This window comes from Amia ocellicauda, chromosome 5 (assembly GCF_036373705.1).
Source record: "Amia ocellicauda isolate fAmiCal2 chromosome 5, fAmiCal2.hap1, whole genome shotgun sequence".
In the NCBI taxonomy this organism is placed as follows: Eukaryota; Metazoa; Chordata; class Actinopteri; order Amiiformes; family Amiidae; genus Amia; species Amia ocellicauda.
This window is the reverse complement of record NC_089854.1, coordinates 26057377-26079836: the sequence shown is the minus strand read 5'-3', so window position 1 is coordinate 26079836 and position 22460 is coordinate 26057377. Positions and strand designations below refer to the sequence as shown.

Sequence of the window (22460 nt, the reverse complement as noted above, 5' to 3'; positions counted from 1 at the left end):
TGCATTCTTTTTTTTTGTGGAGGGGTACCAACAAATTTGAGCACGTCTGTATATATATATACAGATGTGCTCAAATTTGTATATATGTGTGGCAAATGTGTGTGTGTGTATATGTATATATGTATATGTGTATATGTGTGTATGTGTGTGTGTATATATATATATATATATATATATATATATATATATATACACACACACATTTGCCACACATATATATACATTTGCCACTAACGTAATGCAAAAGGCAGTAAACTTTGGTAGCCCTTTTTATATAGGAATGATTCATACTTTCAAAGGAAATCTTGAGGACCTGTTAAATCAGCAAAAATGTCAATGGCCTAGGGAATCTCCACTGTGGAATAGTAATTTTGGCCTTTATTGTCGGAAGCCAGTTGACATTTTAGTTGGGGAATACGACTGAAGATAATATTTGTAAACAGTATTTGTATAAAGATTAAAACTTCTGTATTTAAGTTTTTACAAAACAAATGTGGTGAGTCTGTGACGCAGCTGAAAAAGAAAAGGGAAGGTGTATGACGCTGTCCGCTCAGTCTGTGTGCTCGGTGAGGTTAGTTCTCATGTCCTCATTGCGTCATTCTATTGGGAAACCCCGTCGGTCTGTTGTTTCTCTCTCTCTCTGATTTGAAATTTGCAGCATTGATGGAAGAGTCGATTGTCATTGCCGTCAGGCATCCAGCAAGTCTCCTGAGGTTTTGCACGCCACATGTCTTCCTCCTCAGATCCACAGTCCCAGCCATAGGTTTTCACACTTCCTGTTGTGCTGTCAGCTAAGCTGTGTGCTCCAGGAGTAGGAGAGATTCACAGTGCGTCGCACTTGACCAAAACACCCCCTGAAATTCCATTAGCAGGTTTCTGTTGGTTGTGCCAGGCACAGATTTTACTTATTTGTTTTATGTAAATAACTGAATTCACAGGCCAATTGTCTCTACCTGCAGCAGACCGGGATTACAAATTCTTATTTAAGTCATAACTCAGGCTCAATGATGTTTTGCCAGGTGCTGCAATACAGTCCTGAAATGTAGTGTAGGTGGTCTTTCCTGAAGGAATAACTTTAATCCCCACTCATGTTGATCGGAGCCAGAAGCTGGATTCATAGCTCATGAAGTCCGACCACAACAATGTGGATCTCAAAAAAAGATTAAATGTAATCATTCGATAAAGTCCCTTAAATAAAATAATTTTTAAACATGCGGTTTTAGCCATTGCCTTCAATGGGACCTAATTAAAAAGCGAGGATGGGCTCAGAAGAAAATATTAGTATTAGTATAAGTATTGCAAATGTTTTACAGTTATAAAAGGCCCAAAGTTGTCATACAGGAAATTATTTGCATAATTTTAATAGTTTAATTATACATGTTGAACTCGTTATAAGCTGGTAATAATAGCATGTTTGTGTTTTTAAAAGTGTGTTTCACATTAGTACCGATGAATTGTATTTATGTTGGAAATGTTTAAATCAAAATTTTCTTTGTGGTCCTATGTGTAACAGGTATTTCTTTGAAAATATCAGTTACAAGAAAAGGTACACATCTTACACCAAAATAATGAAGTTTGCATGGACAGGAACTTCTTTGACTTTTGTGTAATGCTTCAGACAGCAAATCACAATACTCTGTGAGGTTGTTTATCTCTGTCTCTCTTTAACGGCTTTATTGTTTGGTGCATTTGGGGTTAATATTTTAGTATTTAGTATTTTTCAGTATATACATATACAGTATATGTTTATAAAACTTGGAAAACCTCTAAAAGTTTAGAAATCAAAGCAAGCTGTGTGCTTTAAACTCGGAGAGAAGCCTGCTGCACGGAGATGGCGCAAGATGAATGCATTGGAAGCACTTTATCTGTGAATCACAGGCTGCCTGGCCAATTTCCTTTTATCTACTCTGAATTTAAGTATGTCTTGCCGGATCCAAGAGAGTAGAAGTAGCAGTAATACCGCTGCTAGTACCAATAATAAAGATAATAATATTTGTTATAATAATGCCTTTTCAAAGGAGGAGAAAATAATGAGTCGGAATATATGAGTATAAGATGAAAGGATTTTGTTGTTAATTCTGGTTAAATTTTCTCTTGCACTTTATTTGTATATGTGCATATATGTGTGTGTGCATGTGTGCGTATACACACACACACACACACACACACACACACACACACACTCCTTCACATCGCACAGGCCACTTCTATGTTAGGAAGAGCAGCAACAGCCTGGGCAGTCACTGATGTGGAATAGCAATTTGTTCTTTTATTTGGGATGATCACAGGGGAATTTTTTTTACTCTTTGTTTCCCTTTTTTGTTGCGGTGCGCAATTTATTTTGATAAGCAGGTGGTCTTCAATTCTGCGGACCGAGTTCTTTTTAATCTCGGAACACCTTTGGCTTTCACCTTTGGCGTATGGCTTTCAGACAAATTTAGTCATGTAGGACTGGATTAAAGCTCGGAGGGAGGGGGGCGATGTGGTGGTCTGGCCGAAAGGGCTGAAATCAAAGGCAGTGCGAAGGCAAGATTAAAAGGGTTAGTTTGTTCTGACTCGACTGAATTACACCCCAGATTGCTTTTGTACTCGGCAGAAAGAGCCCTCTCGACTATGTTGTCTCTAACCCCAGCAGGTAATTCATTGTGGAACAGCACGACCAAGCAAAGGAAAAGTACTTGTTTCAGCATTTTCCACGTCTAAACAAAAAAAACACCAGTTCTAATTTGAGTCAAAAATCTGGGTACACTACTGAGAAATTCACTCAGGCACATTGCAATGCATCACTTACTCTCCCTTTGCGCTGCAGTGTAAGGCCCGGTTTTAAGCTATATTCTGCACCAAAAGAAAAATCAAAAACAAAGGAAAGAAGTTGTTTTAATTCTGTTTCATCTCGGCTCCCTTGGGAGAGTGCCCCCCTCTCTGAATATTCTTCATTAAGATGTAGCCAAGCATTCCCTCTGATGTCATTGCTTCATAACAAAACAAGAAAAGTGCTGTTTCGTCTGTTTTATGAAGGCTGCTTTACACTCAGAAAAGCAGAGAAATGGTATAGAGGGCTGAAATAGTTTGATGTCTCGTGCATTTCAAACTAACAGTGTTTTTACTTTTGTTGAATCCTCTGCTGCCGAGTCTCTCTTCCCTGTTGCTTTGAGAGATTTAAACTAACTTAAACATTGCACTTGATTCCTTCTATATACCATATTAGATTAATAAAATGTATGTATAAACAAACCCATTGCTTAGTGAATGCCAGTATACTTTTTAGAATTTTTGAATTTTTAGAATATAGAATGGTTGAGTTGGGCCTCAGTGTATCACACTGTAACGATATCTTGTGTGTTTACATTCACTTGATGAATATGATCCTGAGGTTTTTAATAAACATCATACGATATGTCATTATCTAAGAAATAAGCAAATTCCTCCAGTTCTCAGGGCTGCAGGGAACACCATATCCATTGAACATGTGAGACCCAGCAGTGACCACCTGACCTGACCCTACTGTACATATTTTTGTAATTGAATTTGGTGAAGCATGGAACGGTATTTTGAAACAGTACCCTTGTCCTGCAGTCAAAACAATACAAAACAGAAAAGTAATCTATTTAAATAAATATAAAACATGAAGTTGGAGACGTCTCTACCAGTTTATATATTTTTTTATATATAAATGTTGTATTTCAACTCCAGTTTGACTGACAGGGGAAGTTGAAACCCCAAGAGGCCAAATGTTCCTCAGGGCCAACAGTGTTTTAATCCTTTTTTAATTTTTTGGGTCTCCCATGTTTACCCCTCTCTCTTTCAAATTGTAGCGCATCATTTCCATCAGAACATGCTTGAGAAAATCCAGCCCGTTTCCAGGGATACTAAACAAACCACCCTCCACCTTTGCAGTGTCCATCTGGTCTTTTATGAAATATTAATGTTTTAATTTGATTCAATTCAAGATGATAAACAGTTGAATGAGAACCAGATGCACACAGAGAGGATGGCCTACCCACCGTCAAGAATTTAGGCTGGCGTCGTAATTTGTTTATTTATCTTCCTTTCCCTTAAATCCCAGTATGGATCAGTCCCATATTAGTCATTTCACCTTTTCTCAATTGTTTCCACTCCAACAGATTGCAGCTGATGTTAAACAACACGTGCCCTGAGACACAAGCCATTCTCTTTCAAACTGTGTGCGAGGTCTTCAGGCTTTGTGTAGGCCATATCGTCATATATATATATATATATATATATATATATATATATATATATATTGACCTCATTAACAATCCTGAGGTTTTTAACACTTTTTAAAGGCCTTTCTCTATCTGGCCGTGCTTCAGTAGTTGGAAAGTCATGAAGCCTAATTAATCAAATTTATGTTACATTGCAGAAGACTTGTGTTTGGTTATTCTACAGAAACTATGACCCTGGCCCATCAGTAGCCAGACTGCTACTTAAAGTTGTTGTTTTTGTGTGTGTGTGTGTGTGTATGAGAGAAAGGAAAGTGTAACTTTAAACACTTAATAACCGTAAAATCTAGAGACACAGGAGGCCAAACTGAAGACTTTTCCCGAATATTAAACATTAATGAGCCTCTCTTTTTTAAGGAAGAAGCCATTACGTTAAATGAGCCTCTCTTTTTTAAGGAAGAAGCCATTACGTTAACCCGATTGACCTGGCTGAACTTCAACGCAGCCAAACCGAGCTTGTGCCATGGCAAATTCCTCCTGCTCTGACTACTTCTGAAAACTTTAGTTTCTCTTCCTGAATTCCCAAGGCCAGTGCTGTAAACACCACTAGTATCTTTTCTTAGCGGTTGGGTGACATAGGGATGTATCTGATTTGTGTTTCACTTAGGTCATGCTCTGTTATGTGGAAAGACCAGTTTACATTTTCCATTTTTATATTTAATGAAGTGATTCGTTTTATTTTCAGATTTGAGCACTGTAGTCCATAGTAAGAAGACGTCACAGATGCTCTGATAGAATATATCTAGTTAAAAATTATAAAAAATGTACGTTGTGTGGAATAATTAATTGGCTTTATCTCATTTTGTGTATGTCTTTCTGTGTTTGGAAGCTTTAGATAGTGTTTGTGTGTTGGGCTGCTTGTATTTTTCCCTGTTTTGGGGTTTTATGGATTTTTGTGGAACGTGCGATGTGTTTATATGCTTCCTATGATTATTAATGAATTCGTTATTATTTATTAATTAATAAAGAGCCCCCTATTTCTCTCTATCTCTGTTAGTGAGGTATGTGGTGTGTGTGTGTGTGTGTCTTCCAGAGCAGGGAGAGCGAGCGCGTGTGTGGTCAGAATGAAAGACTTAATAATAATCAGACGCTGGGCTGGGTGGTGGAAGAGGGCCGCTTGTGGCTGGTTTGAATTATTGACAGAAATCTGGCGGAGTGAAACCGTCGGCTTTCCAAAAAATTCTGGGCTGGAATTCGATCCACTAATTTACATTCATACTGCGAATAGGCTTTGTCCGGATCCAGTTCTCTCTTTTTCCAAGCTATCCCCAGGGAGGGATTAATTAAAGAATAGATGCTTATGTGAAGTATTTGGTACAGCACGGATTCTGATCTTAGATGTACAACTGGGTGTGTTCACAGAGCGCTGGCGGTGCAGTGGAAGAACTTGCTCACAGTTGCCCTACCTTTTGGTTAACAGCAGAGCTGGTTTTGTAACTAGATATGAAACTTGATCTTGATCGATTCTGTAGTGAATGCAATACAGAAGCTGTTGAGTGTTTGTTTTTTTTAGCTTGTATCTGGGTCAAAGAATAACATGTCTAAAAAAACAACATGGCATGGTAAACAAATTGGTTATATATTTGAATTTCTGATCCTTATTTCGCTTATCTCAGCCCCGTCCCCACCCCAAAAAATAAATCTCTCCATTGTACAAAGTATAAATTGTTCAGGAAAGGATGCAAAACTTGAATCGTAGCCCAATAGCAGCAGGAGACGAAGCCCCTGGAAAGATGCAGTCCTTAACTTTAGAGCTTAACAACACAGAAACTTTTTTAAAGCTCACTGCTCACTGCTCACTGCTCATTACTCATTACTAAATTTGAATCTGCAAAGTTAAAAATAAGAAGACAACCAGCCCGGTCAGGTCTGTTAATTTAGGAAGACTTGATTTTCCTTGTCAGGAAAAGAGCTTTTCTTGGGGTGCGTTGTCAGCATATTAAACTTAACACAGCCGTCAGATGTCACCACGACTAAGTGCATCATATGTGCCCTGCTTGTGCCTACTGGGACACTTGAAAGAAACCCCTTCCCGTTCCCCTGCCGCATCCCTGCTGGAAGAGACAATCCAATTGATCTCTTGTCTGGTCCGTGTTAGCATCCAGCCCCCCTCCCTCGCCACCATCAAAGCCCAGCAGCCTCCACTGGTTTAACACACAGCAAGACCTGCCAAACGTCAACAGTGACATTGTGGGCAAGAGGGAGAGATCCACAACATCCGCTCTCCGAGAGACAGGGAGAACGAGAGAGAGAGAGGGAGAAAATCTGCACGTCCAAGGGGATGATATTCTATCCCGGCCCTGATAGGTATTAGCAGGAGGCCAAGGGTAGCGCTTTTCCCCCTTCGCTCCCTCTTCTTCTCTACTTTCTTTTCTTTTCTTTGTTTCTCTCTTTTCTTTTTTTCTTTTTTGGTAAAGAAAAGCTTTGATAATTTCTAGCAGGATGTCGGGACATTCTGAAAAACGAAATCCGCTCAGTTTCAACACCTTTTCATATGCCCTTCCTACTGTGTATTTGTCTAAATGTCTCTGAGCTGGAGAGCGGGGGATCTTTTTCAGCAAAGGGACAGGCCTGGCTATCATGCCCCATATTGGTTTCCAGCGCCTGGCTCAATGGCCTCTCTAGCTCCCAGTGCCCCGGATTCTGGGAGGCTACAAAAATACAGCTCTCACATTGACATGGAAACATTTGCATATACTATTTCTTGCAGTGTTTAACAGCATTGCTCCCCTTTCTCCTTTTGTTTTAAATGTTGTATTTTTCACGTATATGTTTTGTTAATGTCAAGTGTCTAAGGAATTAGTAGAATTGGAGTAATGATGACTATAAAAACTAGGCTTTTTGCCATTTTTGTCTTTCTCTTCACATCTCTGGCCACCATTTGTAACATGAAAGAAAAGTCAATGGTCACATGGGATACATGGGTGTTCTGTGAAAAAAAAAAAAAAAAAAAAAATCTAAGAAAAACACCAAAACGCACCGACTTTTGTATTAATGGAGAATTCTTTTAAGTTGTATTTGTATCTCTATCTAATTATTCAGCTCCAATCATATATTAGGAGTTCCTTTACCGACTACTGAGACATTGTAAATTATGCTGAAGCTTTCCAGTCTAACTTCTCCCTGGTAATGGAACAAAAACTCTTTCCCACGGCAAGAGGTTGCAAACCTCGCCAAGACTTATCATCTTTTATTTAAGACCTGGAAATTTGATTTGCCCATTCAAATGTCAGTCGAAGTCTACCTAAAATCGAAATTTACAAAAACAGTGTTCGCCATTGCTCTGAAGATGGCGAAATCTCCTGTACAGCACATTACTTTTCATTATCCTGACTATTGCACGTGTGTTTCCACACTTCATTGAATTACACATAATAATTGAATATTTGAAATTGAGATATTTGGTTCTACTTTTGAGGGATTAAAAAAATTAGAGTCTGGTTTTGTTAAAATGACTGCCAACAACAAGATCATTCCCAGCGTCGGATGTTTCCAGATGTGCAGAATATTACTGTTTAATTACAAAATGCTCCTTGAGGGTAAAAACGTCATGGCTAATGAAAAGTCATAATCGTCGCTAACCCATACGACATCCACAGACTGTAACTGGGAAATTATTAAAGGAAATTGCCACGGAAAGATGTGCTATACTAACAGATGCAGGCTCATGTTTGAATCTACTTTGTTCATTTGTGAAACCTGTGCATGTCATCTGAAAATGATGTGACTGTTTGGGGAACAGTCGGTGTTGCCAACACTGTTGACAACAAATGTATGTGCTCAGGATCCTAATGAAGTTTGAAAATAGCATCCATATGTCTTAGATATAGATGGCACATTTTCGAAAGCATGATATTTGGCGAGCAGAACTGTGCCACTGGCAATACTGCAGAAATTGTAATAAGGAGGTCAATTACAGACAGGTCTTTTGACGATGATGTCATAAACCACACTGTTCTGATAGGCTCCATGTGTCTTTCAATACTTATTTTTTGCTTTTTGTACTGTTTTGAACTATTAACACAATTCAGACATATTTTGAGTAATAGGTCGGCTGTTAAAAAAAAATCTTTGTCTTTGTGTTACATTTCTTCTCTTTCGTGTGTGTGTGTGTGTGAGAGAGAGAAATATTTAACGCAGCTCTTCCATATACGCTATTGTATCCTGGTTAGTTGTTGTCTTATTGCTTATTCTGCATAATGGGGTGTCTGCACCCATTCCGTGTCCTTCCAGGAAAATACATTACCGTGATCGTACAGTTATTGCTGCCTTTGAAGCACTGTGATATTCCATAAATGGGGCAGTTTGTTTACCGTGCCAAGGGCCATTCTCACCTGGCTGTAATGGAGAGCAGTAACTGTGATCCCAGAGATGACTGAGCCATTCCGGTGCACCTACTAAACCTTGGGAACATCTCCCCGGCTCATCCTTCCGGCCTGTCATCGTAACCGCTTATCTAGGCCCCAGTGCTGAGTCACAGCGCAACTCAAACGGGGGCAAGAGAGAGTTACCCAGATCTGATACCCTCGGACATCCTGTGCCTCAGTATGTGAACTGACAGTCAGAGATGCGAGATTCTATCGGTTAGTCCTACATGAGGGTGTCTGTCATACAAGCTTTAAAATGAAAGAACTCCACCCACCATAAAACAACATAGTTGTCAATATAGTTGTTGTTTTTTCACTTCTGCAGACTTTGAAGGGCTCAGGAAATCATTTTCTAAATAACAAGAGCTTGCTGTCTGTTTTGAGTTGTCAAAATTTGTAATCTCTGTTGCTCTTTGTTCTTGTAAACGGTAGTTATATGGTCTTTCCTACTCGGGCGAGCAAAGTGCACAAGTTCATATTGTGGAGACAAAAAGAAACATGACAGATGGTAAATTCTAGTCATAAAGAGCTAGGGGGGATGGCTGTGGAGGCTCATATCCTAAGAGGTAGGGGTGGAAAAGAATTTGATGATCATGAGTGACTTTAATAACTACAAGGTAGGAAAAGAAGGTTGTCTCCTTAAACCTTTCTCTTATTAGGACATTTCTTCCCTGCTTTAAAAAGTAATACCTGGTTTAAAAAGTAATACCACATGTCTTCTGGTTTAACAGCTTTTTAAATGTTTTTTTATAAAGAGTACACACATTTTCTTTTATTCACTTTCCCCCGAATTGTGAAAAGGCCCAGGTCTGTACTATGTGGGACTTGAGCGCATGTACCCTGGTAACGTATTAAAAGAGACAATATAGCACTTATCCCCTAATGAGTTATGTCTTAAACAGCTGCCATTGAAACGTGTGCAACGTTGGCATGGTTAAATCTTATAATTACCGAGGCCCAAAAGCAAAATAGCAAATTACTGTTTGCAGGAATTAAAATGGCGTATCTGAAAAGGGGGATGGAAGACAGATATTTTTCACATGATCTGTCATTATTTTACAACATCAGGAGCAACATGTTTCATAAGAGTCCTTTTTTGCTTTTAACCATGTGCTTACCGGAGTCTGTTGCTTTGTCTTGAGGAAGGACAGAAATTAATCGTGGTTCGCAGTGTGCTTTATGTGGATTTGGGTTTTGATAGACAGCTGGAGGGAAACTTTGCCATGGAATATTTTCAGTGCTATTCTCCACAGACCTCTGTGTTACAGTGCTAGTATATGTTACATGATTATATTGTACATTTTCCTGTTGGGAGATCATAAAATTGCACCGGCAGTGTCGATACACTGCTGTCCAAACATTAGTTCTGTTAGTTAGTTAGTAAGTTCTGGTTGTAAGGAGCTTGTTGCAAAAACCAAATGCCATTCTCCAAACTACAAGATCCCTGATACGATTCATAACTGGTGAAAGGAGAGGCTTGTCCTAAAATTTTATTGTTATAAAGTACATATAACTTAGTTACAAAAAGCAGGTGCTACCGCTTAAGTCAGACACTGATGTAATAAAAACATCAGACTGATGGTGAATTAAAAACATAAGGTGTGTGGGGGTGTTCTCCATGGAAATCTGAAATGTAATAATACATATTTATTTAAAGAAGATAAGTAGCAGGTAAGTAGAGCAGAACAGGATTAAGAAGTGTGCTTACAAAAAAAAAAAATGCAGGCGCCACCGACTTCCAGTTTCTCAGCAGGAGTTGGAGAAGTACAGATTGGTCTGCGAGCAGCGCAGAAAGGTATCAGAATACACACACTAACACTGCAACACTGTTTCTGCCGAGGAGCCCAGAGTTCAACCTGTTGAAGGCCATCTGATTGCGCTGTCATAGTGGCGAGTTACATTTTTTCATTATTATTTTTTTCCACTTCAACGTTTCACGCACACCCTGGCAATGCCACACTCACGCTGAGCCTTAAAATTAACTGACAGTGTATTACTCTACAAAGAAAAGGAGAAAAAAAAAGACGAAGAAAGTTTTGTTGGATGGTAAAAGTCATGCATAATGGTTGTAAGGTTGTGACCTGGACTGGTTTGTCTATTTAGGCCTAATGCTGTGGCAATGAATCTGACATTAATGTAACCTGTTATACTAGTAATTGCAAAGCAAAAGGGCCTGTCAGTATATAAGAGTGTGAAAGTCTATACAGCTAATCTTCTCAGGCTGACGTACATGCCTGTGCATTACAAGTGTTTGCTTCTTGCATTGCTTCATATTTACTCATAAGACTATGTAATTAGTATAGTATCCCCTTAGATCTGTACATTTTGTGCTTTGTTCAGTTGTGCTTTATTTGTAGCTTCTCAAATTATCTTAACAGGTCTTCTTCTTCTGATGGAGTTACCTGTTCTACTAAAATGTAATGTGACAAAAGCCCTTCCCTTTGTGGAGCCATTCAACTGATTTGAATAATTAATAAGTAGGCAACTATTACAGTATTAAGGAGATGCATGTGCCATCAGTGAGTGTGGTTCAGTGCTGTTGCAGGTACTACTGTATATAACTCCATAAACATTAAAATACTTGTCTGTTTTCCAAAGTAGAATGCCTTTGCACGATCTTAATGAGTTTTGGTTTGAACTGAGTTGTCTCAGCTTACACTACAATGATGGAACGTTTTTCTGGGTTGAAGATGATTCTGGTATCCAGGTATCTTACCATTTGTTTCAACAGCTGTAGTGCTTCCTTGTTTGTGCATCACAGTCAAATGTTTCAAATTTAAAATAAATATTGAATTTCATAGCTCAGTTATAAATTAAATGCATCCTCTAGGTTGTGATTTCATGCCCATGAAATGTTTCTTCTTTTCTTTTTATTGCACTTGTTTCTGATGGGGAAAAAATAATAAGACGATGCCGTGTATCAAAAAATAATTGTAATACAGCAGACATAAAATCTTAAAAAATGTAACTGGTTGTTTTTTCACTGAGGACTGATGGGTTGAAAGGGATTAGGTGGTGGGGAAGGAAGTGGGTGGTCTGACAAGGTCTAATTAGTTGCTTTTTATTTTTTTTTGCAGTTAACCTGGAAAGTCTTTTTCACATTCTGAGAGCGCCTCCTTTGAGTGGCCGTAGAAAGGACCAATGAAAGTTAGGTATGACCAAGCTTGAGAGAGCTGTGACTGCATCTGGGTTGGCCTCTCTTTCTTACTTTTCCTCCTTTCTTCAGTACAGTCTACAAGTTTCCGCGTGTGCTGTTGCAGCAGTGGCTTTTAACAACAATTAAGATTTATTAGTTGTTTATTACAGGGTGTAAGAGGAACGCCACTTTTCCCACGCTCCCTAAGGCAGTTCAGGTGTCCCTGAAACTAAAATTACACACTGCTATTAAAGTAAACCAAAGCCTTGATTATTAAGAGGGGGTGCAGGGTACTTTGGTGATACTGTTTGAATAAACTATATGCTTGAACATAAAAATGAAGACACTCCAGGTTTAATAAAAAGCATTATGTTTTCTGTCACTTTTTCTGCTGCTTTCTGCTAGTTTTGTTTATTGTTGTTCCCCCACCCCCCCACAACAAAAAGGAAAAAGCATGAAGATAAGGAAAAAGGGTTGAAGGAAAGAATGACCAGAAACTGGGCGAGTGCTTTTGAGCAAACGGAGCAAATCTGATTAGGTTTCTTCCTTCAGTCCAGTAAAATGGAAGTGAGCGTGGACTTAGCTAACAAGTGTAATCTGATTTGCAGGGCGGAATGGGTTGTCTCACATGACTGGTTTAGCGGAGGACTGGCGCAAGGTCGTGCCAGTGTCCCCGAGGGGGGTAGGGGGCCTTGGAGAGGGTGGGGGCGAGGGTTATGTGGAAGGGACAAGGGGATTGGAAGTGGGGGGGGGGGTTGTGCACCAAACCAACCGTGGGTGGGGGGGGGGAAGCATTCTGGGAAATGAGATAACTTTTATGCCATTAGCGAGTTTCAGTATTACACAGCTTTACTTTAGTGCCGGGCAGTGCAGTTCAAGGTTTTAGAGATCTGATTTATTTTCTTCTGTGGAAAGAAATGTATTGAAATATTTTACTGGAATAAAGTTACTGGAGTTTTTTTTTTTTTTTTTTTTTTTTTTTTACTTCTAGTAGTACTACTACTACTAATCAGAATCATATGCTGATGAAGGTATCGAAACTGAATAGCTTTAACTTTTGTTCTGTTTTCATCTTACCTCAGTCCTCAAAATGATTCTTTCTGTAATCCTGTTTCTCCAAACTCTTTCAGTCTTAGGAAAATGACTTATGATGTATCACTCTGAAGAATGCTGTACTTTGCCTCACAGTTTGTTTTTCTTCCCCACCCCCCCATTTATTTGATTGTTTGGGGGGGGGCTCCTTTTTAGGACTGTTATTTCGTAACAGCTTTCTCCGTAACCCGTCACCTAATTTGCATTTCCAAATATCAAGTGGAGCCATCCTTAATAATTATTTATGTGCTGTGCTTGGGGTTGTTTGTTTTGTTCGGTAGAGCATTGCATCTGTTTTTCCATATGGGTGGATTAGGCCTTTTGAAACATTCAAGAGCATTTCGATCTTTAGGGATTCTGTTTAATGTTGAGGCACTGAATGAGATGGAGAGAGAGAGAGGGAGACAGACTGGGGGAGACCAAAAGATGGGGCGCACTAGTGGACCGATTTCTCTTACTCTTGGAAAGTGCCGTAGGAAGCGTGTTCAAAGCCCCGTATCTGCTACTGTTGTTTTCTGCTCCCAAGGGCGCTGGTCTGGTGTAAAGAAAGGAGAAAGAGGTCAGAGAGTCAGTGTGAAGGCTAACTGAGAAAACACATGCGGCGGATGTGGTGAGGAAAGCTCTAATCCCAGCTTCTGCTGTCAGCGGGAAGTTTTTCATAAGAATCAATCCTCTTCCCGCAATCTTGATGGTGGAAGTTAGTTATTGCGCAGGGCACAGGGAGCTCACCATGACCTCAGATTCTAATCAAAGCCAGGCTGGGATTATATATATTTTTTTCCTCCTTTTCATTAGGGCTGAAATAGCTAGAGTTGTCACCCCCAGCCAATGCTGTGCCCTGTTGTTCTCCCAACTGTATGGTCCAAGATTTTCTAGAATCTTTGCATCTCGAATGAGTTTTCCACTTTGACTGTGGTGTTGACAAACAACAATACTACTTGTGTCAAGACGTGGTACTAGTGTCGTACCTCTTGTGAGTTACTTCATTTTTGTGGCAAGGTCTGAATGCACATGCCATCTTGAATATCTTTACACTTTTGCAAGTCGCTGCTTCATGTGCATTGCACTTAGCATGTGCCATATAGTATACAAAGAAACCGACAATTCCTGGCAACATCAATGGTTTTTAGACACATCTGTTACATGGCTGATATTGCTGTATGAGTTGCAGAAAGCCAATATGCAGTTTATACGTGGTAAATAAATCTCAACAAAAGCTGCATAATATTGATAGCTTGTCATTTGAACCCTCCAAAAACATCTGTGACCTACCTCCACGATCCCCAGTCTTTTAAGCTTGTCCCAGTTTCTATCTAATTCTTATGTATAATGATCTTGTAATGGAAAACATTGCAAAAATACCCCCCCCCACACACACACACACAAACACACACACACACACACACACACACACACACACACACACACAACTGTTTTATTTTCCTGATTCCTTAACATTTCAAACTCCAGTGCTGAATAACTTTGTGTGAGGTTCTTAGGTTAAGGGTTTTTGTCACTTGGAAACAGTACATTAGTTGCCTGGGCGACCAGCCAGTCCCTGTGACACTTAAGAGAAGTAAACGATACCTCTACTCTGGGCCAATGCAAAGACTGCCCTGAACGGCTGTTTATTTTATTACATCACACTTGTAGTTTGACATTGTTCAACACACTTCACCTGATTTCCCATGAGAAAACCACTCCAGAGTTGTGGCCATCGTGAAAGGTGTCCCTTTGTTATTAGTGGCTCTAGGCTGAGCCTATCTGAGTCTCTCAATCCGCATAACTGTGGTAAAATCTTGTGAATTGTACAATCGGTGAAGGTAAAGATATAAACTTTTGACCTGCGTCTTCAGATTAATCCATTCAAGATTTTTTTGTTGTTTGTTGAACCAATGATCAGTTCTATTTTGGTCCATTTCACAATAAGTAAGAGTCACCAACAGAGCATCTGATACATAAAACAAAATAAATCTTTCTGTCTCTTCAAAGATTGAGAAAGGTATAATTAAAAAAGGAAGGACTTTTGCCAGATTTCTTTGAGTCATACAGTCGTCATGAGACCACACTTGGCTTGCATTTCGAGTTGCAATTAGAAGGAAAACCAAGTTGCCTATAAAGTGGTGACACTTAATGCTTTATATATATATATATATATGTGTGTGTGTGTGTGCGTGTGCATGTTTGTCATTGTCACCACTGTAAGCCTCTGTATGCAATTAATATCCCTGGAGCACTGTATCAAAACAAAACAAACAAACAAACAAACAAACAACAAATCTGTAATTAATTAATGGAACCAAACTGTTCCTTGTACATTTCTCTTCAACTATGCTTTTACCTAGGCTATGGGAAAAGGAATTCATCATTGTAAAGCAGTAGCCGTTTTAATGCAAAACTAATAACATTCTAAGCAGAACCAATTGGGATTCCATATTTAAATGCTTATTGAATAGAGCCCCTAATGTTTCTATGTAGAACCCCCTTGGATGCTTTTGAATTGTGTTTCTTTGTAATCCTTTACTAAAGAATGTTGGTGCAGAACAATACTTATGATGTGTATTTCTGTATTTTGATTCAGGGATCTCCTTGGGCTAGGCTGGAAGCAGGGTGGGATTCCAATGGCTTCACAGGTAACACTGCGGTCTTTGGCCTTACCAAATAAATACAAATGAACCACAATATAGCTTTCTGTCCACTAAAATAGCACCTCGAGAAATGCTGAATTAGAAATGCAAGAGGGTGTACTATAGACCAATATCAGTAGGCTAGTGAATTATAATACACCGTGATAAAGAACACTATCATTACTGTACTGTAGTGTTTGAATTACTTGTAAAATACCTATGTGTCTGAATTTGGAGCTGTGCTTGCAATAAATTATTTAAAAATAGTAAAATAATTAAAATCAGTGCATTTGTGCAGTGTTTACATCACTTGTGTTTATACAAACTAAAACTTAGTTTAATCTATGTTGTTGAGAGATGTACTGTGTTTTGAGCAGATCTGATCAATAAAGAATGTATTTCCCTTCTTAATATGATATATTATTGGTTAGTAGCTCGCTCACTGTGCAACTTTGTATGAACCATTCTGAAGGCCCTGGTTCCCATTAAAGTTGGTATATAATTCTAACTTACAATACACAGTCTGTTGCCCATGTGTGATATTATATATCGGGTTATAATTGAAGCAGATCAGTTTTATTTTTTTGAAATTGTAACAAATCATGCTTCCTTCTGTTTTTTGTGATGTTGATTTGATGTTTGTTGAAGTCACATGTAGGATAATATTAAAGATGCATTCCTTTAAAGATGCACACCTTGGTTAAAGGTGTCTGCTAAATAAAGTTATCATTTATTATTGTATTGCTTTGCAGATGCCCATATCCAGGGCAACTTACAATTAATAATGATACTATTAAGAAAATTATTAAATTATTATTCAAAAACAATTTATCCCAGCAGGTCTGTTGCTGTACACTGTTATATGTATGTATAGTGTCTTAGTTATTAATTTGTGCTGTGTGTAGACTTGGGTATATGTGATCAAATATGTGTCTAAATAGGCTTGACAGTTTGAGGATTAAAGAAAGTCTCAGTAGTGATTGAAATGCATCTTTAAAGGAACTTCTGACATGAAATGTTAATAATATTATCCTCCCTGGCTTATTTGATCTTGAAAAGTAGTAGGCAACAATGTTTTAGTAAAGCTTTCTATTTTGTGGAAAGAAGCTGAGGGTTGGGGATGCAAACTTTCAGTGAACCGTTCAACCTGCATGAGGGGAATCACTATCAAACCCCACCCCCATCACCACCCTCTCCTGTTGTATATCTGAATACAGTCTAATGTCTGGAAAGGGAGTGGGTGGGAGATCAGGAGGGTTTGGAGGGCACACAGCCGAGGTCTAAGTACTGTACAGGAGAGGGAGACAGATGAGCCGATAACTCGCCAAAGTCAGCCTGTCTGACAGGTTGGGGCCTGATGCGGGTTGATGCTGCGATATGGGCTCTAGCCCAAGAATTAGGTACACTAAGAAGAGGCAAAAGGCATAGGGAACGTGATGCCTTGCAGGTTCCACAGACTTTAAGCAAAAAAAAAAAAAGAAAGAACAGAAATGAGAAGAGTGCTGATGGATCCCTTGACATGTCTTTCCTCCCCTCAGGCTGTATTAATCCCATCTTTCAGCTTCTCATCGTCAGGATCTAAGCAGTGACAAACCAAGCACCATGGTGACAGAGAAAATAGAGCATAGAGATGATGCCTTTCAATTTGGACAGACAGGAGCACCCACATTTTTCACTGGTGACTGTACATTGACCACCTGCAACTGCTACCTCTCATTTTGCCTTAGGCACGGCACGTCAAACACTGCCTTCATTCGTTCTCCGTATAAAGCTACCCAGGAGTGTAGGAGCAGAGGGCCTCGTCGAATTGGTGCATTTTACATTGCACATTTGTTCCCTTTGGTATTGTGATCGTATCATTTATTTCTAAGCATTATAAAGATCCTCATGTCTTACGGTTTTCAAAATATCATGCTTCTTTTGTTGGAATTGGAATCCCAGGCCAAGATTTACAAGGTGAAAACATTTAAATTAGGTTTTCAATATAGGTTAGTATTGAAACAGAAGAGAATCATATTGGATGTAGTGAATGATTATATGGTCTGTTTGCTCCCAAGAGGATCTCCCCCTTAGCTATTGTACAAATTCCTGTAAAACCCAGAAGGACTTTAAGCTTCACTTATGTTACATAGGAGCTTGATACAATACACCCAGAAGTGCTCCCTGAAAGAAAAGTGCATCTGGAGTGACATTCTCCAAGTGTTTTTCTCAGAGCTATAGAGTTCTACTTTCTTATGCACTTAGAAGTCAGGTTGGGACTGTGACAGCTGCACTGGCCACTGTGACCTGGCTATACCCGGAAGTCATGTGACTTGACTTGGCTTGGTCACGCCAATAATTTCATAATTTTGTGCTTTTCTTAAACATTTCTATGCAATATAATTTCAACGGCAATGTGTGCTTCAGCCTCTAAATGAGCAACATCAGCATTGAAACATTTTATTAAAAAAAGTAATGATTTTGTTTTTCTTGCAACATTACCTTCTTTTCATAACATCACTATACAACCAGTGTGACTTCATTTGTTTATATGTATATGTGTGCGTACATAGTTTTATCGCTCTTTTCTGCCCTACAAATATTGATCTGCTGTGTTTTCTGTGCAAATGTTTCTTTTATTCAGCTTTGGAGTCAATCACATTTTCTTTATTGTGTTTGCAGGAATGGAAAAGGAATTTGCATCAACACTAGCACTGGCTTCTCTTGGAAGAGCTCAGCAGGGCTGGTTGATGGATATGTGCTGGCACAGTACCATGGCTCAGAGAGCGGAGGGGAGACATTACATTTGGGCTTTGTCAGAACTTGCCTTCGAGCTGCACTTGCTTTCAGACTGCAGACCATCGAGGGAGGAGGGAAAGGTACACAGTTAACCCTTTCTTGAATCAGAATGAAAACTGAGGGAAACTAAGTATACGCAGCGATTTTTCTCTGAACATTTTCAGGAAGTTTCTGAAGATTTGCAAGAAGCTACTTAGCTACTATGAAGCTACTATGAGAGAGTGGGTGTGTTGGGGTGGTTGGAAATGCAGGAGATCCTGGTTATACTCCTGGTGTTTTATTTTTTCAATCAGCTGAATCATTACGTTTGTGACGGAGCTTTTAAGTCTTTGCTTAAGCCTGTCGAGTATTGTGTAGCCACTTCTATTATTTGGTTGTGATGAAGTATTGTGCAGCACAAGTAGATGTGTGCAATTGCAAATAAGGCATTCAACAACTGAACTAATGTCACAATCCCTTTCAAGAAAGAAAATAAACGTTGTTGAAAAGTGCAGTATGTCACTCATCAGGGACGAGCCTAAATAGAGATCGATATTCACTGTTGCTTCTAGGCTGACAGCAAAAACGAGGTGACTCATGTCCTCCAAATCTGTCTAGAATGATGTACGTTATGCCTCATCTGTTTCCAGTTTATTAGTTTTGGTGCAGGCATTTCTCCACCCCTGGCCTCCACCACCCAGATAGTAAGAGTGTCCTGCAAAGGGTCAGGTTTTCACCAAGGAATAGGCACTGCTGTCAAGTCCACAAGGTTGGAAAAAAACTGCTGAGCTGTGGCGTCTGCAGGGCAGGGCTAACATAACCTCTCACTGCAGATCATGTGAGAAGGTACTTACTGGACTGCAGCATATAATTGTGCTTACCCAACCCACATTACAACTAAATGATGAAACACAGCAACGAGCAGAAAGCTGAGCGAAAATAAACGTATTTTTAAACATTTCAGCAGCAAGAGTTTCTGTGAACTCAAAAGGGCAGTTGCAAGCCTCACTGATAGACAAAGGGAGTTGTTACTATATTTATTTATTTATTTTTCTCTTTACAAATATCTCATTAATCACTCACTGTAGTTGGTAGCAACGTGCCTGGCTCTCATTACTATTCACGTTCTAGCAGTGTGTGTAGGTGTCTGCTTTGCCATGATTAATGGTGGGAAAGGTGACTTCACCTGGGTCTTAGCAGGAAGTAAAAAATTCCTGAGAACTTACCAAGGATAACACCAGAATTATTTAATGATAGAACTGAACCGAAGGTGACCAATGGAAAATGGCACCAAAACAAACAAACAAAAAAGGTTGGGAGCCTTTTTCCCTGTCATGCGTTGTCTGTGTAGTAAAGCCATTATAAAACATTCTGCAGGTAAGTGGGTGACTCAGCTGTAAAACATTGTTTGAAACACAAGACACATTTGCACATAAACTGTTTTCCTGTAATGTTTCATCCATTATAACTGTGGGACAAATAATGGGATACCACTATATTATTTCAGTATGTTGTGTTCTTATATTCCTTTAATATAAATATAAACAGATAAACACGTCCCGAAGGCCTGAGCCAAGTGTAAAACTCTCAAAAAATATGTATTTATCGAACTGACAACATGAAGTTCACCTAGACAAATTTGTATCACTGCAAATCTCAAATACTCAATCAGTATATGGAGGCTTTGAATTTTAACTTCCTACAGTTTGTGAGAGAATGATTTACTTAATTTAAGATTATTATAAGCTTAACTGAGATGTTTAACTTAACATACCTGTTTCTACTGGAGTCATAACCCCTGTGAGTGACTATTACAAACTCAACAAGTAAGACTGGTTTGTCCTCCTCATTTCCTCTGTACTGTACTTAATCAAATTTGAACGTCTTTAAGGTGTAATTATGGATAAATAAACACAGACACTCTTCTCTTTAATAAATGCCTGTGCATCAGTTAACCTTCCCTCTGGCTATTGCTCTGCTGAAGATAGGCGGTATTCACAAAATGAAAAGCGTCTGATTAAAACAATAGCACCTTGATTGACTAATTGTAATGGAATCTAAACAAACTAGACCCTAGACAGCTTAAATATGTTTAACAGTTAATTTATCCCAGGGTAGTCAGAATACTAAATATCCCTTTTCTGAAAGTGTAATGGAACCATATTAATAATAAACCATATATTCTTAATTTATTTGCAACATTGCCTGAAAGTCTCCTTCTGTTTTTCGAGACACCTCCATACCTTTTAAATCACAGCTGGGTGGTACAGGATCATTTCACTGGTTCATTGTCTTCTCCCCCATTCCCCAAAGCATATTGAAACTTGTATGACAGAGAGTAAGAAAAAAAAAATATATATTTTAATGAATTGCTTAAGGCAGACAAATTCCTTCCCCCCCATATATATATTAACCTTATGGCTTTTTGGCTCATTGACAATTAAAAAAACAATGATGAAGTGTCTGTCGATTCTTAGTCTGCTATTCACAGAACCCTGTTTTTCGCCGTATTACCACTACCTGCATCTCCGCGACTTGTAAATTAAGTGGTGATTCACTCTCCCACAACCTCCCATTCCCTGCGAGCTATGGGCACGCAAAAGGAGCATAGACCCAGTCTTTCACAGCTTCTACTTTATCAAACGCCCAACACAATGGTCTTCTCAAAGTTACAGAGTGAAGATGGGAGTGTGAATGGTTTTATGACTTGCACCAATAAGAGCAGGTACCAGAACAATTGACCCCTGTTTAAGGTTTCTCTGCTTCAGTTTTATTGTCTCTAATAGTGTATTTTCTTTTTCCTTTCTATATATTTTTTTTACACAGTGCTAAAAAAGAACAAACACAAGATGAAATTGTCCAGTTAAAGAAGAGAAAATCCCAATCCATTGAGGATCAGCTTGGTGATTTGGTTATTTTGGAGCATGAGTTTGCAGTTACAGTAAATGGATGTTGTTGAAAATAATCTTTGAGTGTTCAATACGCACTGCATGTTCACAAAACAAAAAAGTGTGTTTGAGAGTTAATTCTATGAACTGACTGAAAAGATGGTCCCTGGCACAAAGTAACCAAACCACAAGATGTTCTGGGCCTACTGTAAGGTTATTGTTTTTTGGTAGTAAGGAGTTAAGGAAGTAACTAAAAAACAATGTAATTTAATACACTTTTCATGCAGTGTCAGTATATTCAGAATGATGAATTATTTATTTGACACCTTTTTGGGGGGTTTGTTTTTTTTCACAACAGAAATATATTCAAAACTTCCCCGAGTGTGCATGTATTGACATTTAAAAGGATTGTGATATGTTTGTACTTTTCTTTTTTTCTCTCATTGAATGTTGTGTGATGGAACTTAGAATGAGTCACACGCGGTAAAGGGGGACTTCGAATGTTATATTTTACTGTGTGTTTCTCAACTCCAGTCCCTTGTGTCTATGAACCATCTGTGTTTTTGGCTTACCCATACAATGTAAAACATGGATATATAAAGAAGAGTTGTCTTGTACATGATTTTGAATAATTGGCACTGAAAATAAAATGAAGATAGATCTAGAGAGTCTAGATTTCAATAAAAAAAAAAAGTCAGGACCTGGATTTGAGATCGTGGCTTACCCAGACTCTTATTTTTCAAATTGTTGTAAAATAATTTGATCTTGGAAATGCATATTTTTGTCTTTAAGTACATATTGAATTTAGATTTGATTTATTAAACCCCAAATGTATTAATTAATTATGTCTCATTTTAATATACATGTAATGCAGGTATGACTGAAATAAAAAAATCAATTGAATAAAGTGTTTCTCTTTTCTTTGAATTTGAATTTTAATTGAAAGCTCTTCCTGTTTCATGAAATAAAATGTGAAACTGGAAAGATTACTGGTTAACAGCTCATATGTTATTCAGAGCAATTTTTTTCTCCTGTTTAAAAGCAAAGGTCTTTAGCAGGACGAAGAGAGAGAAGGGGGAAGGAGAGAAATACTGTCCCTTTAAATGTTTGTTTTTTCTCTCATGTGGGTGTTAAAACTTTGGAAATGTTCCACATTGACTTCCTATTCAACCGTATCTCACTGTCAGCTTCAACCGGGTCTCAATATTGTTTGGCTCTGTAAAAAATATGAGCCCAGTGGGAGGGTGAAGGGCTGGGGGGGTGATTGTCAGGGTCAGGAAGGGGGTGGGGGACATTGTTTTCTTTCTCAACTTGCCAAAACAAAAGCGAAAGAAGCAGAGCTCAATTGT

The 22460-nt window shown here is 38.7% G+C and overlaps 1 long non-coding RNA gene across 2 annotated transcripts in view; it reads left to right on the top strand.

Moving 5' to 3' along the window:
* Nucleotides 1–22012, top strand: part of LOC136749932 (uncharacterized) — an 89177-nt gene extending 67165 nt beyond the window's left edge. The window contains exons 2-5 of one of the 2 annotated variants that reach the window (XR_010816813.1): nucleotides 11689–11763; nucleotides 15421–15472; nucleotides 18128–18324; nucleotides 21050–22012. This is a non-coding gene — a long non-coding RNA (uncharacterized LOC136749932). The remainder of the gene's footprint in view (nucleotides 1–11688; nucleotides 11764–15420; nucleotides 15473–18127; nucleotides 18325–21049) is intronic. The other variant, XR_010816812.1, reaches the window with a different exon arrangement.
* The last annotated feature ends 448 nt before the right edge of the window (nucleotides 22013–22460 follow it).